Source organism: Mytilus galloprovincialis, chromosome 10 (assembly GCF_965363235.1).
Source record: "Mytilus galloprovincialis chromosome 10, xbMytGall1.hap1.1, whole genome shotgun sequence".
NCBI lineage: Eukaryota > Metazoa > Mollusca > Bivalvia > Mytilida > Mytilidae > Mytilus > Mytilus galloprovincialis.
The window spans coordinates 27,766,091-27,784,483 of record NC_134847.1 but is presented as its reverse complement, the minus strand read 5'-3'; the positions used below and the strand labels follow the sequence as shown (position 1 = coordinate 27,784,483).

The 18,393-nt window shown below is 32.3% G+C and overlaps 2 long non-coding RNA genes and 1 pseudogene across 2 annotated transcripts; 2 read left to right on the top strand and 1 right to left on the bottom strand.

Moving 5' to 3' along the window:
* Positions 1-8,793: 8,793 nt before the first annotated feature.
* LOC143047313 (uncharacterized) lies at positions 8,794-17,534 on the top strand. The gene is made up of 3 exons (XR_012969489.1): positions 8,794-8,857; positions 15,351-15,426; positions 16,153-17,534. It is a non-coding gene; the product is annotated as an uncharacterized LOC143047313 (long non-coding RNA).
* Positions 9,509-11,703, top strand: LOC143049074 (uncharacterized). The gene is made up of 3 exons (XR_012970041.1): positions 9,509-9,995; positions 10,743-10,811; positions 11,576-11,703. It is a non-coding gene; the product is annotated as an uncharacterized LOC143049074 (long non-coding RNA).
* LOC143047311 (uncharacterized) lies at positions 13,358-16,395 on the bottom strand (annotated as a pseudogene).
* Positions 17,535-18,393: the final 859 nt, after the last annotated feature.

Here is an 18,393-nt window from a genome sequence, read left to right as displayed (position 1 = left end):
GAAAGTCGTCTCATTTGCAATTATAACCACATCTTCTTAACTAAGTTATTTATGTATAAAAAAATATTGACAATTATATGTAAATGTTCACTGCAAAAACGTACAACTTAATAATAAAAAGATATACATTTGTATTTGTAAAGTTTGCTTCAAATAATATCTTCCTTGCACTAATTTTAAGCGAATCTACCATCTACATTCCAGGACTGTTTGACTTAAAATTTTTTTATGCATGAACCCAAAAATGCAATCTTCATGTTTATATAAAAACTGCAAAAGACTCAGACCCTATCAGTATAATATAGCAACATGAAATAAAAGATTCTGCACTGAATATCTTCTTTTGATCATGTTATTTTTTTCAAGATTTGTAAAAAAAGAAATTTCACCAAGAGATTGATGTCTAAAACAAGCTGAAATGTGTTTACTGCTTGAATGATTTATATTATCAGTCTAACAGAAAAAAGTTAATTACAAGTTTAAAGATATTTTATAATGATTCATAACAATGAGGTCAAGGTCTGACAGATAAACCAAGCCTGACAGACTTGTACACCTTACAATCATTCCATAAACCAAATAGACATTTAGAGACATTTTGTTTCTAGTATCTTAGAGGATGATCCACCATTTGAAAAGTTACACTGACTTATGAACCATGAACAAAGACAGATGATGCATGCCAGCCAGACATGTAAACTTTACAATCTATCTAAATAAAAGCATCTTTGGGGTTTATTATATTTCTTTACATGTAGGTAAATGGTGTCATGTTTATAAAAATTGTAAACTCAACACAGTTTTAATCATTTTATAGTTCATAACTTTTTTGTTTTGCACCATTGAAAATATCTACAGCTTTTTCTTGTTCAAAGAATTAACTGTCATCGTTGTATGAATTTCATCAATGCATCCAAATTTGATTAACTCATCATCCACAGCAAATTGCAAAAATCACTCTGAGTCCTGAATCTTCTCTCTTCTACTATTTATAGTAGAATTAGCAAGCAACAGTAGTGTAATGTAATCCTAAGGGCTAGAGTTATAGCTCTGAAGAACATTGTAAATATCAGTTTCATGTATACACTTCATGAATGGTTTTCTCATCTTATTTCCCTACAAAGATATCATATGACACAAGTTCAGACAACTGCTTTATTAATTGGAGACAAACATTATGTATTTAAAGAATTACTGTATGCGTTTACTCTTTGAATTGTTTGGTATTTGACTGTAGGGAGCATTAAGTTTGATTAGACAGTTTAAAAAAGTATCTTGATATGTTCCTTTGGTTATTCTTGTAGTTGAGTTGCTGTCTCATTGGCATATACCCACATCTCTTCAAACAGTATAAGCTCCATGTAATGATCTTAAAAAAGGTTCATACAAAAGCTTAAATCAAAAAGGTTATTGTGTATAAATTAAGTGCTTTATTTCTTCCAATAAAAGAAATTATAAAAATGCATTGAACAAAGTTAAAACATTATATTTTTCTTAAAAATATGTCTAATAAAAAAGTTAAGACTTAAATTATACTTAATGTTTTTTTATGGACCATATACATATATACATTAGTTTCTTAAAGCCTTACAATTTCAGCTTTTAAGTCTTGAGGCATGGAAAGTCTCCTGTCCTTTGACCAATGAAATTATTCTCCTTTAGTTGTCCACAGAACCGTGGTAAATTTTCGCAACTCAATCATGTTAAAAAGAAGTGCTAGAAAATACAATAATGGAATCATCATTGGTTAAAAACTATAAAATTTTATGAGTAACAATTTATCATTATATAAGGTAAATTTTAATAAGTATACAATGAACAGTGTCTCCAGATCTATTTTAATTTACAGGGGTTGCAAAATAATAAAAAATAGACCACATCCATAATATTAATAGAAATTATGAATAAATGAAATTATTCACTCATAGCCAAATATGGTTGTGGTTAAAACAAACAAAAAAGATAACTACGGTAATACATCTTTAAATGATAAGATCATCATAATATCTGGCAATTTTCTATGATCAGAAATACCAAAAAAATCACTGACCAGTGAATTGTGGAATACATGCTTGCTTGAGTTCTTGAAAATATTTTTTCCTGATGGTCCTACAAGAAAACCTACTGGTCCTCACTTTAATAATCTATAATTTCTATTGCAAAAAATAACCAGTCATAAAATGTTTGATTGTCAAATCTTAGGACCACCACTTTAGAGGATTCTGTGCTTGATCACATTATGAATGATTAAATCAGCTTGTAAATGGAAGACACTATATAATAATAATGTACATGTTGTTATGGAAATTCTATTGGTTTAATATTTCAAAGTCAGTTTAAAATAAACAATTATAGATTCATCCTATCATTAAATTTGTCAAATAAAGGCAGCATGCAGTTGTATACCACCGTTCAAACAATCTTCATATTCAGCACTCATTATGAATATTAAATGTCCACTTTGCTACATTCCATTGTTTGTTTTACTTTCTCTCCAAGATGTGCAAAATTGATCTGAAAATTATAAATGACAAAATTGCAACTTTATAACTGTTTATGGCAAATAAACTAAGATTTTTTATAGAAAATCCACAGCCTTCAATACAGAGATTTTTGTTATAAAATTTGAAACAAAGATTAATTACTCACTTGCTTTTCTATGATGTGCTAGTGTTTATTTTTTACAAAAAAGTTCAAACCAACTTGTAAATTCCAAAATAAACTTAGTGCTGTGAACACGTTCTCATCTAAAATTAGAAATTCTCATATGCCACTTTACTTATTGTTGTGCGAAAAAGCTACATCTTTTGGGATGATTGATATATTTCGCGTTAAAAAGTCAATGTATAACATTAATAATATTTGTTTTTCATTTTTTGGCAAGATTTGTGGTCTTTTTTTGTAAATGCGAATCCAAAATTTCATCATTTTATCATAAACCTTTTTCATAGGATGTTAGAATGAACTATTTCAACACCCAGGAAATAGTTCAAGCAAATAAACCTTAAAAAGATACTCATTCTGCATTTTTGTTATACTTTTATGTCATTTTTGAAATATATACATAACGTAGCATTTACCCATCTTTATTTCAGATGTTTCAATGAAAAATATGCTAAATTAAGTCTTTTTTCTCTTACTTGTATTTGTCAGGTCTGTATGCCTGCATACCAACCTGGTGTATGCTAAAACATCACTATGCGTATTCTAGAATTTGTCAGGTCGGTATGCTAGCATACCGACCTGATGTATGCTAAACTCTCACTCTATGCATATACTAGTATTTATCAGGTCTGTATGCTAGCATACCGACCTGGTGTATGCTAAACTCTCACTCTACGCATATACTAGTATTTGTCAGGTCTGTATGCTAGCATACCGACATGGTGTATGCTAAACTCTCACTATGTAGATACTAGTATGTGTCAGGTCTGTATGCTAGCATACCGACCTGGTGTATGCTAAACTTTCACTCTATGCATATACTAGTATTTGTCAGGTCTGTTTGCCAGCATACTGACCTGGCTTATGCTAAACTCTTATTCTATGTGTACAAATGTATACTTGAATTTGTCAGGTCTGTATGTAACCAACATACTGACTATGCGTATACTAGTATCTGTTAAAGTCTGTATGCCTGCATACCGACCTTGCGTATGCTAAACTCTCACTTTCTGCGTATATTAGTATTTGTTACGTCTGTATTCCTGCATACAAATGTGTATTTGAACCTTCACAGGTACTTGTATGCCTGCATGAATTCTAAAATTTTATTCTGGATTTATGTTTGAATTGGCAAGTCAGTAAGCCTGAATGCTAAGCATTTACTGTGTAGTAACATTTCTTACTTCTTATGCAGCAGAAATACTGCAATCTGATTGGTTAATAACCCCGGTGTAAATAACACTCCACCCTTGTTCACCCGGGGATAAATAAAATTTTGCCAAAATAATTTTACAAATAAAATTTTGACAAAAATTTTAAATATTAAAATTTTGCCAAAAAAAACAAAAAAATAATAAAATTTTGAAAAATGAAAATAATAAAAATAAAATCAAAGTAAAAAAAAAAAAAGAAATTGAGGAAAAAATAAAAAAAAATATTTTTAACTTTTTGTTTCCCCAACAATTCAAAAGAACAAAAAAATTTCGGAATTTTCCCTAAAATAAAGAAAAAAAGTAGTTGACAATGCACAGCAAGTGCGCCATTGAAATATTGTTAAACTGGAATTTTTTTACATCCTGGTTTAAAAATGAGTAATAGAATTGTTCATAAGAAATAAATTCGTTATCTTGGTGTAATCAGGGGTGTACAGAATTTTACACCGTTGTTGAAAATTCATACACCCTGAGGCGCAGTATGATTGTGAAAGAGACATACAAATGTATCTCCACCAAAGGCCGAATTACATGAATGTAAGGAATTACTTATGTATAGCCTACAACTTCGTATGAATTTGAAAGAAAGCTCTCAATTCTTAACTGCAACACTCAGGGGTTTATTCCTGTATACCAACCCGCTTTTCAAACTCTTATAAAACAATGGAATTCATAGGTTTGATTGTCGGCATACCAACCTTTAATCCTATACACATTGGAACAAAAAAGTTTGCATATTTGTTTGACATTTTCAGTTCACAGTATTCTTGCATACAACACTGGTGTACGGTGAACACTTATTTTTCTTTCTTTGATATATATACACGATTTGATTGCTTGTATACCCATCTATGTTCTATTGAATTGTAGTTTTACATACATTTTAGTATTGTCAAACCAAGCTGGTGTTCAATGAGCTAGTGTAATTGTGTACGGTTTGCCTCCAGTGTAAAATGTCTGCATATTTGGTGGCACTTATTGGATATTTAGCAAGCTGAACGGTTTGCATTCTAACCAGCCATATGTTGTATTCATATTTTAAATTGTTAAACTATCATAATACCCATCATTCTCTAATTTAGTAAATTCAAGAGGGGCAAAAGATACCAGAGGAACAGTCAAGCTCATAAATCGAAAATAAACTGACAACACTATGGCATGAAAAAGACAAACAGACAAATTTTAAACAGCATAGAAAACTAGAGAAAGTCTGAGCGACACGAACTCTAACCAAAAACTTGGGATGATCCCAGGTGCTCCGGAAGGGTAGGCAGATTCTGCTCCACATGCGACACCCGTCGTGTTGCTCATGTTATTACAAACCCGGTAAATAGTCTTATTCGGTAAGTCACATTCATGAAAAGGGAAGGGGATTGTAGTAACGACGTAAGAAACATATCCGATATCATCTGTTAAACGATGATTCCATAACGGTCAACCAACTCGTGATGGCATCCGTAAAATTTACAAGGGATGATTTCATCTTCACCATTTGGAACTCTTGGTTAGAAATTGATGGAGAAAAAATGAAACTGTCTTAAAATCTGATATAGTTGGCAATATGCATACTGCATGTACTGTATAGATAGTGAAACAGCAATTTTTAAGTCGTTGTGTTTGCATCTCTGCCTGTCAACATGCTGTATGCCAAATTAAGTTCTTGTTTGTTTTTTGTTAAATACTTTTAGGGGGATGTTTGTATACAATTTGCTTTACAAAGATGTATGCGCCAAATATACATACATGCATTTTAATTATCGGCATTTAAACAATTTGCAATGATCTGTCTTCACTGCATATCATAAATTGATATCTAACTGGACTAGCTTAGATATGAAAATTAGATAATTTATAGCAGCATACTATGGTAACAAGTGTGTATAATGGCATATACACTGGAGTTGTAAAAATAAATCCTTCAATCAAGAAAGCCAAAGAATTGATGCCTTTTCTAGGTGTCGTCTTTGTCTAGTGAAGCCATGTATACATTATTAGCAGGAACAGCAAAAAGTCTGGTGTTGTTCATTCAATTGGTGTCATAGTTTTCTAGGAAGGTATTGGTTTAACCTATCCAGTCACTAAGAAGTGTTACAATTAAATGCATAAGCAACACATAAATAGTTACATGAAAGGTATAGCCAATGTTTGAAAAATGCTGAAACGAGAAATGGAACTACATATTATATACATATATATATATATGTGTGTGTGAATATTGTACCACAAATTTAACATTGATGTGGCGTGGTCAACTACATCAAAGATTTGATGGTCAATACTTAATCAGTTTAATGATCTTTCATCTTGACTTGATTATTAAATGTGACAGTTTATACAGTACATGAGTTGCACAGTAGGAATGCAATAACATTTAGACGTTTATCAAAATAATCACAATAAGACCATAAAGCAATGTTTAATCTAAGTTAAGCGGATTATAGCACGATTTTGTATAAAGAAACTTTTTGTATTGATCAGTTATATTGGTGTAGTAGCTTGAAGTAACAATTAAGTTGCGATATAGATGAGAATGAAGTAACATGTTCATAGGCGGATCCAGGGGGGCCGGGGGGAGGGGGCAACCCCCCTTTCCTGGGAAAAATTTGGTTGATTATATATAGGGAATCACTGAAGGATGACTGGAGCGTACCCCCGGCCCTCATAGGTCAGTCAGTGGGCCCCCCTAATGGAAAGTTCTGGATCCGCCACTGATGTTGTTTTATAGCATTGGAACTAAGTAACGTTTTGTATTGGAATTTATAACTGTGAACCTTTTAAATATATTATATATACATGTACATTTATATGATAAAACATGTGAACATTAAACTTCGTTACTAGAATATAGACAGTAGTGAGCTTATATGGTGAAATATGTAATAGCTTGTTCCCTATGTTAACGGGCAAGATGGATTAAATCCCAGATACATATATCCTAAATAATGAATATGTCTAAAATATGTCTGTTTAGTGTTACATTATCACAATCAATGATTTTAAAATTTATATCAACTAAGGTTCTTATAGTTGTTGAATGAAATTGTTCCCTTGAGAGAAAAATTTTTGTCGCCACGCATCTGATTGAAGATTCCTTAATAACATTCATTTTTCAAATTTGACTGACACTCTTGAAATGTGCTGTTCCGATAATTTCGCAATAAATGTATGTTTAATTTGTTTGGATTACTTCTTTTTTGTTTTTTATTGCTTACTAAATTTTAAAAGTTTTCTGTCTGTCTTTCGATTTTGTTGGTAGCTTTTCATAAATTACCCTGTTACAGTAACAACTTCTTACTAACACACATCACATAATGCTGTAGTGATCATGTGACAAATGTACTGTACAGTTTTCCAAAAAAAGGACACATCATACAACCTCCTTGTAAAAATGTGAGATGTGGGATGATTGCAAATGAGACAACTATCCACCAAATTTCAAATGAAGTGGATGTAAGCAAGTAAAGGCAACTGTACAGACTTCAACAATGAGAAAAAAACAATACCGTATATTCAGATGATAAAAGGACCCAACATGAAAAATAAGAAACAATAATTTACAGCAAAACAATTTCCGAAAAAGAAATATGATATATAAACCAATGACAACTTCAACTACAAGGTCCTGACTTGGGACAGGCACATTAAGACTAGTGTGGCCAGTTTTAACATGGGAGCGCTCACCCCCCCCCCCTTTTTTTTTTTACCTGGGACAATTGTTTCCCTAAAAATTGTTAAAATAAGACCTAAATGGGTTAACTGAAGGGCATTGGCCATGCATTTTGAAAATCTGGATAGGGGCTGAATTTCAATACTTTTTTTAAATTTGGGAGACTAACTTAGTGGGAAATCCAGAAGTTTCATAAGGGGGTGGGATTGGGAGGGCACTGACTTCTTTAGAGATGGACCATTCCAGTATTGATTCCCTCAATAAATGAACAAATTTTTCACACAAAGCACCCCTTTAAATTCGCTTTTGTAACTAATGCAAGGAGACATAACTATGGAATGATATGTACACATAATCGTCTTTCTCTAAATACTTTCAAATACTTGTGTCGTCTTGCAAGGTTGCTTTTGGGGGGGGGGGGGGGGGGGGGGGGGTTGCAGCTTGATAGTGGACAAACCCCTTGAGAAAACAAACGTTCCGTAATCAATAATCTTATTTTATAGTTTCTAGCCGGATTTAGTCAGTCACTTAAAAAAAAAAGGGTGTTCTATGAAATTCGTGGAAAATGTACAAAAACAGCTACAAAAAAAATTTTAGTCGATTTCAGGTTATTCTGGTTGGGCTAAAACGCTTCGTACGTCTTCTTTTTCTTCTTTAAGTTTTCCAGTTTTCCATCTGAATAAAGATGATTAATAACTGGTGAAAATGTAAAAACGTAAAAATGACTTACCGCGTTTATTCAAAATTATGTTTTCCTAACGCATAATTTTTGGTGTTGACATTTTCAAATGTTTTACGGTAGCCCTTGTGTATTGGACGGTTGAAATTTCGACCTTGACTTTCCCTATGACAAGTTTGCATTGATTGGTCGCCATCTTTGTTTCTATGAGGATCGTTTGTTGTTTATCAATCTTCGGGAAATTCCGGAGTTTCCGGAAACGTTCGGCTAATGTTTCGTTATTTTTTCCCGCGATAATGATGTAAACAAGATGAGAGAGTAGAAATTATGGAATTGTTGATTAATTCTAGGAAAATATGATCTCGTACCCGGTATTTTTACGCTACATATTGTACAGAATGATATTATTGACAACATATCCAATACCAAGATTAACATTAATAATGTATGCTCTCAATATGATGCAATGAATGAATAGAATAGAATAGAATAGAATATTTTTATTTCCAAAATTACAGGGCCCATAAAGGGCATAAAATCAGATACAATTGATTTACATAATTGGTAACATGGAACGGAATCAATTTCATACACGTGTTTTCACCGATATGGTTTCAACATCTATGATGAATGGTACGGGTCAGTGTAGGTAAGAAAATCCATGGCCAAGTTCGGATGGAACTAGAGTTCTGACTAGAGTTCCATATGAACGGTAAATAATTTTGAAGAGTAAGGTCTCTAGATTACCGGAAGTACAAGGCCCCTACTCTGAATATGTTTACATTCAAATTTGATTGGATTGACGTCATAACATCCGGGATATCGAGTCGATCTCTAGGAACCCTGCCACAACCAGGGTTCCTCGAGTGTTAATGGCGGAAAAGCTTTATCCAATCATAACAGGTGTTATATATGACCATGTCAATTCAATCTACTCTAGATATCCATCCGAACTTGGCCCATAATACTCATAATGATATGCAACCTTTAACATGTTTATGTTGGCCTTATTGACACCTTTGATGATCGCTAATCTGTTGATCATTCGATGTTCCTGATCTCTGATGTTGGGTTGATATTGGTGTCGCGTATCACTCACTTTAGGCAGCAACCATTTGATTTTCGGGGGGGGGGGGGGCTATGTTTTTTTTTTCTGGACAAATTTTTTTTTCGCCTGCGGCAAAAAACAATATATTTTTTTCGCGACAAGTCGAAAACAATTTTTTTCTTTCAATTTTAGCATTACATATGGGTCAGGATCCCTAATAGACCTTGAGAAGATGACGTAATTAAAAAAAATATTAGTCCGCCATACAATTGTGGATGCTGTGATTTTAAAAATGGACATAAATGAACAATAAGAACTGTTTTATAGAGCTGGTGTGATGAGAAAAGAAAGATGTTGGATTTGACCTGAAATAAATTATTAGAAAGGACAATTTTTTTATTGAATTTTATGATCAGAATTTTGGGATTATTTCATGAGGAGAGTGACATTTTTCACCATCTTCCGGGGTCCATCAATTTGCGAAAAAAGTAATCTCACTTGCCACCCCGAAAATTTAACCAGACATGTATAAATGTATCAGCTTCGATATGAGCCATCATACATGTTCAAGTAAACGATATGGACTGAGCAACGGAGGAAAACGTTACCATTACCGCCTATGGAGAATTAATTGTAAATGTATACCCAAATTAGAAGCTTAATTCCAGAAGTTTTCAGGCTGATTTATGGATGATTTCACCTTGTACACCACCGAAAATGATGGTTAGTAGTTTTTTATTTATACCTAGTTATTATAAATGGTTTAAGATAAATATTATTGATAAAGATCAGCAAAAACTCAATGAAACTTTGCTTTTAAAATGCATTACTGGCACGGTGCTGAACACTTTTTTTAGGCACAATCATAACTTTGTTTACTTCCGAGAGATCCGAAAGGAATTTGTTTACTATATTGAAAAAGGCAAGAAACAACTTTTAAATATTATTAAATTGTAAGTAAACATGACACAATATAGTCTTTGTTATGTAATTATCACTTCGGTCTACAGGAATACCTGATAATCAAGGGAGATAACACACTTCATACGAGTAAAGTGAGATACATCATCGCATGTGCTTTTATCCAATGATTTGACCCCCGGTCAGTAGATATCATATGCAAAAAAACAGAAAAAACATGTACATGTTTTAAGAAAATCATGAACTAATATTTTTAATGCACTTGAGCAAAACAATATATATTGTCATTTCTCAGTGAAAAAGGGGAGGGTCAAACCTTTTTGAAAACAATATTTCTGCACCTATTCAACTATTAAGCTAGTTAGCTACTACCCATTGCTTCTAAAATAAAAGGTTTAAATGAAGGTGACTAAGCCACAAGGGAGAAGCATTTGTCTTTCTTTGTGATTAAACTTTCAAGAATTAGATTTTTCTCTCTCAATAGTACTTATGTAAAAATTTTAAATCAAATGATAACACAGCCTGAGTAATTTTTTTGTCTTATTTCAGTTCCAGACATATCATTACTTTTTAACCTGAGATGGCAAACTAGAGGTTTTAAAAAGTCCTGAATAACTGGTAAGCATTTTGCTTTATTAGGCAAGCTCTAAATTGTTTATTTCTGGTATTTATGCAATTGAAATTTACAGTCGGTATGTTAAAAATATGCAAATATGAAAACTGTTGCTATGGTCTTGGTATTAAATGAAAAGGCTTCGTTACAGATCGTTTCGATTCAATATTTCGAGTTAAATCTTGCGGCAACTGTTTCTCACGTAACACTGCAAACTATATTTAGCTCTATTTTGATCTGTCGTTATTTAATGACGCCATAATACATGTGATGTCACAATGTTTCCTTTAAAACCTCATGTGGATTTCTCACTAGTAAAAGGTTTTCACTGAAATATATGTTAAAAACATTTTTTCTCAAATAGAATTATGTGAAAGGACAAGTTTTGAAAATTTGCACTATATTGCACTCTAATTATATGATAAGGATGACTTTCCAAGTAGTTAAGAGTGCTTTCCACAGTTTTAAATACCAGATTTCCACTAGTAAGAATAATTATTTTGGTGTTGGTTTTTTTATAAAATCTTCATTTTTGCATAATTTCTCTGTCAAAATGCACTTTAAGGCACAAGAAAATTTTATAGAATGCTTTAACAGGGTCTGTGTATTGTAATTAAAGGTTATAATCAGAAGTTTTGTCCTTGTTTTGACTAGTGAAGGTATTCTGGAAGAAATTAATTATACAAACACATTGTATTCAAAATAAATGAATATAGCGACGAAAGTGTCATTGCCTTATAGTGCTAAAACAACTTTATTTTTTTTTCAGAAATGGACAAAAATACACAGATTTATTCAGAATGTTATACCGATGAAGACCACATAAAAATATTTGGAAAAATCAGAAGTATGAATTTCAATATGGGTCAGGATCCCTAATAGACCTTGAGAAGAGGAGTTTAATCCATAGCGGCGTTCGGTCACAAGTTGTCTTATTTTTGATATTCAAATACGGCGATTAGTTATTCTTTTTATTACATTGGCAAAATTTGGCTTTTATTTATGAAATTAATGTAGAAAATGTAAGGAACTATATCTTTTTCCTACGCATTGACAATTTGTTTTGATCCGACGCTATCGACGTCTTGACAACGCCTATTGTTGTATGACGTCAGAGAGTGAAATAACCACGTTTATTCTATCTATTAATCTATGGATTGAAATTATCGGTTTTTATCTAACTGGGAAATCAATGTAATTCATTGCAACCAATGTAATAATTGTAAATGTATACCCATATAGTGGCAGCTGAGGGTGAAACAAACAATTTTTTTTTCTCAGAATCAAAAACAAATTATTTTTTTCTCCAAAAACTGGAAACAAACTTTTTTTTTCAAAAAAAAACCATAGCTCCCCCCCCCCCCCCCCCCCCCCTTAACCACACCTACATGTACCATAATGTTAGTGCCTACATTAACACTTTTCATGCTAATTTGTCAAATTAGACCATTGGCTTTCCTGTTTGTAATGTTTTACACCATGTACACTAGTAATTTTTGGGTCCCTCTCGGCTTGATGTTCAATGAGAGCCAAAGCTCTGTGTTAAAGGCTGTACCTTGACCTATAATGGTTTACTTTAATAATATATTACTTGATGGAGAGATGTCTCATTGGCACTCATATCACATCTTTCTATATCTATCATGTGCATATTGCATGGCAATACATACATTTTATAGTCCCCCACTGGTTAATAATGCATTGTATTGGGACAAAATTCAGACTTGTCATGATGTACATGTAACTATATATACTAGCTAGTGCAATGTATAAACAAACACAGAAACATGAAGCCAATATCTTCAAGCATGATGATTTTTTTTTTAAGTGGATTTTCTAAGTCCAAGAACCACAAATCATCAGAGTGAGACCAAAACAAAATACAAGCATGATTTGTAACTTGTCATGATAAAACTATATACCAAATTTTTGTAACAATAACGTCAAACATGCAGAAAGAAGTGTGGAGAACTGATTATTGTACTTAATTTTGTAAACTACATGTACCTTGACCAAAACTTCAATATGAAGCCAGACAGACAAACGGATGCACAGACTAAAAACATAATGACCATAGATCACCATATATGGGGCATATAAAATGTGGAAAACTGATTTGTTGGACTGAAAGATTGACAGACAGATAAACGGATTGCAACCTAAACGTCCCCTTCTACATTTGTACTTCTTTGTCAGTAGTGAACTAATTATATGGAATGACAAAAATTTTGTTCTCTGTCTAATCTAAATAATCGATAAAGTGTAGTGTGATTTACATTACTGATACATGTAGATATTTCACACTGCTTAACAATTTAATTTCTCTGCATAAGAAGTGAAAACTAAAATAGTTTGTGTTCATATGTCTCTAATCTCCATTTCAAAATGTTATACAACCATTTATTTGTACATATTACAAATATAAAGTCTGTTTAAAATAAATTAATACACATGAGATTTTTATTAGATATATCGAAACATTTTGATATAACAAACTTGCAATACATTAAAGAACAAACTTAACTATTTAAAATTGAGAGAATTTGATAAATTCAAATGAAACTTAATTAACGTGTAACGATAAGTAATATGCATATATAATTAAAGCCAACAACAGTCCAGGAAATTTCTAGATAATAATTTACATGATTTACAAAGATATTGCACATTTATACCAAAACAAATCACAGATGTTTAGCACTATATAATTTAACACAGATATGCTTTATTTTTAACACAATATAGTCTTTATCACAGATATACTTTTATCACAGAAATGCTTTTATCACAGATATGCTTCTATCACATTGTCCATTCTTCAGAAGTCCTGAAACTGTTAGAAAATGCACTGCATTTGACCAACATTAAAGAAAGACATTACTGCTCAACATCATCCAGTGGTGAGACCAGTGTTTCACTGAGATTTCGGTGGTGAAGAAGAGAATAGCACCGAGGACACATTATCTGCGCCAGGGCAGGTTTTGTGCAACATTTGTTATGCAACCACTGATCACAGGTGTCACATTGAAACCAATCAATGTGCGTTCCCCGGTCTCGCTTGGGAACACGTCCTGGCGGATCAGTGTCATGACAAATTTTACACAAAATCACATCAGCCTGATCGCTGGTATCAGAGACATAACCGTCAACAATGTCCATGTCAATTTCCTCGTCATCGGTACCCCCCTCCTGACAATATACGTCGCCTGACTGTCATCCGTCTCATCGTCCGTCATATGTATAATAACTGGAGAAAGAGCCTTGTCTCTGAGACCATCAATCTGCCAGAGCTTTTCTTCATACTCCCTCACCACATGAGTCTCAAATTTAGCCCAGCGCTCCGCACTGAAATGGGACTTGGCCTCCTCAAAAAGCTTCTTACAATCTTTAATTTTGTAGGTAGAATTTTTCTAGCTACAAAGCCTTTCAAGTCAGACCAAACCATTTCAATGGGATTGAGCTCACAATGGTAAGGGGGTAATCGTAAAACCACATGGCCATGAGCTTTTGCAAGTTCGTCTATCACATATTTTTTCTGAGGCTTGTGCTGATTTACCAAATCAAGCAGCCCAGTCTTTTTCATTTTGGGGTCATAATGAACATTGTTCTTATCCAACCATGCCGAGATACCTGGTTTATTAGCACCTGTAGAAGGTGCCCTCGACTCAGGATCTAAGTGGCTGTGATATGGAGCATTGTCCATTACAACTACAGACTGGGGAGATAGTCTAGGGATGAGCGTGTCTCTGAACCATTCTGTGAAGTGTTCACTATTCATTTCATCATGATAATCCGAGCTGTTGGTTTTCGACTCAAAGATCAGGCCAACACCAGGGATGAGGCCTTGTTGAGAAGATCCAGCATCTAGGATTATCAAACGAGTGCCTTTACCAGATGGTAAAGAACGCCCGCTGCCTGCACAGTGTGGCTCAAAGACTGACATGGATGTGCTAGGTTCATCCAGCCAGTCACCCTTGACTACATGATTGGAATTCAACCAAGTCTCATCTAAATACACAATATGACGCTCTTGCTGCCTGTACTTACGTATTTGACGCAGATAATGATGACGAAGAGCAACAACATCATCCCTCTCAACCACATGACGTCGGCCCGATCCTTTCTTGGAAAACCTATAAAAAAAAAAGAAATACTAGTTTAAAGTCATGTCTGCATACCTAAAAAAAAACGTTAATGAAACGCTTGTACATTTTGTATGGGGAAAACAATGTCACAAAATTAATAGCCTTTATTGCTTGGTTGTTGATACATGTAGATACATGTCTGCTTAATGTCTACAGCTTATTTCATAAAACATTTGTGTTTATTAATTCATGTGTCTCTATTTAGATAATTATATTGTTGTATGATTTTGTTACTGATTCAATTATTGACATTTATTGCATTCTCCTCAGAATAAACAAATAATTCATAGGAATGATTTTTTTCTCTATAACTGATTTTTCACTGCAAAAGAAATGTAATTTTCATATACATTGTTTCCTACATACTGACTTCTAATAATACGGTACTTCTAATTACAGATCCTTCATTTTGCTGATGATCACAGTGTTAAACAAAAATGTCAATATTGGGCAGATGTCTTGTGTTTTGCATCAGGTATGGGCTGTTATACCAATTATTTACATATATATGAATTTCCTTTTGTTGTCCCAAAAATATAAATTAATTTTCAAATGAAATAAGATTGGTTTTTTTGGGGTTTTTTTTGTGTGTGCTGTAAATATAAAAAGATTTGGTCTGGTTGACAATGAGACAACTCTCCACAAGAGACCAGAATGACTAAATGTCACGGTACATCCTTCAACAATGAGAAAAGCTCATACCCATAGTCAACTATAAAAGGCCCCTAAATGTAACTTCATTTTCTTGTGTTTAACAAGTATGCTATTTTGCTTGTTAATCAGAAAGGAAATAAATTTCCTACCTACTTAACCATACAAAGCATTGGTATAAAATTAAATATAGACTTTTTTTTTTGCTTTACATTCAAAATATTTATTGAAATAGAAATTTGTTGAAACTGTGGAAACAATTTTTAAGTCATTCCTTTTATTATTTTAGAAATACTGTTGATTTATCCAGTTTTCCAGGATTGAGAAAAGTTATGTTCCATTTACATGTTCTGTTGTACATTAAACCAAGTTCAAGGTTTACATCAAATAATGAAAAAAATCCTAGGAAAGTTGGACTTTGCAAATTCTAAGGAATCCAAAGTTGTTATTACTTAAAAATGTTAATTTTGATATATATTTACCGAAAACCCAGTGACTTCACTGTTCTCACTTCTGTTGACAAGGATGCAGTAATGTCTTTCTCTTTCAGGACTTCATGAAGACAGGGCATGGACACCACCTCTTTCTTCCTATACATATCATATATGGTCCTCTTCACTACATTCCGGTTAAAGTCGTCCAGCTTCCAAGGCTTTGGACCAGGCTTCTGTACTGATGACTTGTGCACTTCCTTAACTGCATCCTGCACTGGATCCAAAGCCTCGATCTTCCTCTTCAAAGTACTGAGGCTTATTCCTGAAAATAGAGAGAAATTATTCAGAAATATAAACATTCATTTGTTTTGTGTTAAGTGTGTACACTTTAATAATCAACCAAATATGAGATAATGAGAGTATTAATCTTTTCAGGAGATTTTATAATTGTATATAATGAACACATTTTATAGTACATTTTTTATTGTAAAGTACTGATTTGTGTGAAGCTGTGAGTGTCACTGTATTGTTTTATTGATTTTTTATTTTAATCTTGAAGTTATGCATGTGTAAATAATTTTGATTGAATGTGATGACATAAATGTTCTTCTGTTTTTAACGTTTCCTGAGATAATTTCAAATCTTATTTTCATGAAACTTTGGAAAATTGTTTACATATATATTAAAACGGGCTCCTTTTTTTTAATTTAAAAATTCACGATCTTACTATAAAGTCTATTCTGAGTTATTGTATTTTATATATTAAGAATAGGGGGATTTCAAGTTTTATAACTATAACTCATAAAAAACAGTCAGTGACTAAAGTTAAATTTTCAGACAATGAACAGCAAATTGCATTAAACAGTTTTCATGTAAGTCAAGAATTCCGATTAGCCAGTGTCTTTACCATAAATATTTACACTACCTGTTGCCTTCACCATGCGTGACCAAGGATCACTCAAACACCATGGCTTTCCAATCTTCTTTTCCATAGTGAAAAATTTAAACATTTTTTCAAGGAGGTGTGAAACCTGTAAAAATCAATGGCAAATATAATTTTTAATTTGGACAATTTCTGTTGTTATAAAGCTTTCTGAATTGAGTGTTTTTCAATAAATTATATGAAAGTATATGGAAGTGTACAGTTTATATTTTCATGATAATTACTTAATTGTTCATGCTTGTTAGATTGCTGGCTTAATAACATTTATCCTATACCACAAATTTATATGAAATATGTAGTATAATTTTTAAACTACCTTGTATCTGATGTGGATATCTTAATATTATATATGTTGTTATTATTATTGATGTCATCAGAGCTGATGTTGTGACAATACATTTAAATCTGACATAAAATTAATTTTCCATTCCATTATATTTCTATTCAATAAATTCATAACAGTTTTTAATCAATTTTGTAGCATTTACTTGTTTGTTATTATTCTGGTGATGCTTTACTTAAGGCAATTTATAATTGTTGCATGCATTAGAAAATTTAGCATTGAAAAATGTTAATATTGTAACCAACAATTTGACCAATTAATGGGAGATAAATCTCTTTCTTGTAGGGATTATCTCCCTTAGTACACAATTCCTTGAAGGAATTCTGTTTATATAAATGGAATTTGAGTGCACAATGGATGGAATAATTTGTCAAGACACATTTGCATAACTGTTTTTGAATTTTAGGACAGTGAGTTTTTATTTCTAAAAATAAAATCTGGGCCGACACATATTTCTAGCATTAAAAATACATTGTTACAGAATTATCTTGTATTTTTAGTCTGATGTTAGTAATTTATTTTCCCTGACTCACTTTCCTATGAATTCAAGTCCATCATTAATTTTCCTAGATAAAAGCATCCATGTCCTTTTTTTATAGGAAAAAAATAATAATGATTCAAATCATTTAGTACATATACACAATTGAAACTTTAATGTTATGTTTTAATATTGAATAAGAGTTGTGTATTTATAATTTTCTTGAAATGGATGTCCTAGAAAATTTTATCAATGTCAATTATATTCTTAAAACATTCTTTATTTTAAAAGGACAATTTTGATAAAACAAATTATTTACATGTAAACAATGAAAATTCAATTTTATGTTTTATAATTAGAGTTGTGCATTATAAATACTAATGGAATTCATATCCCCACACTATTTTTTCCTAATAATTTCCCTGTCATTTATTATCCTATGTAAAAACGTCCATGCCTTTTATTTTAAAAGATAAATTTAAACGTTTCTATATTGTTTTAAATTTGTGTATAAATTATTTTTTTAAATGTATGTCTCCAGACTAATTTTCTTTAAAAGGACATCATGTCATTAGCATTCCTAGCTTATAATG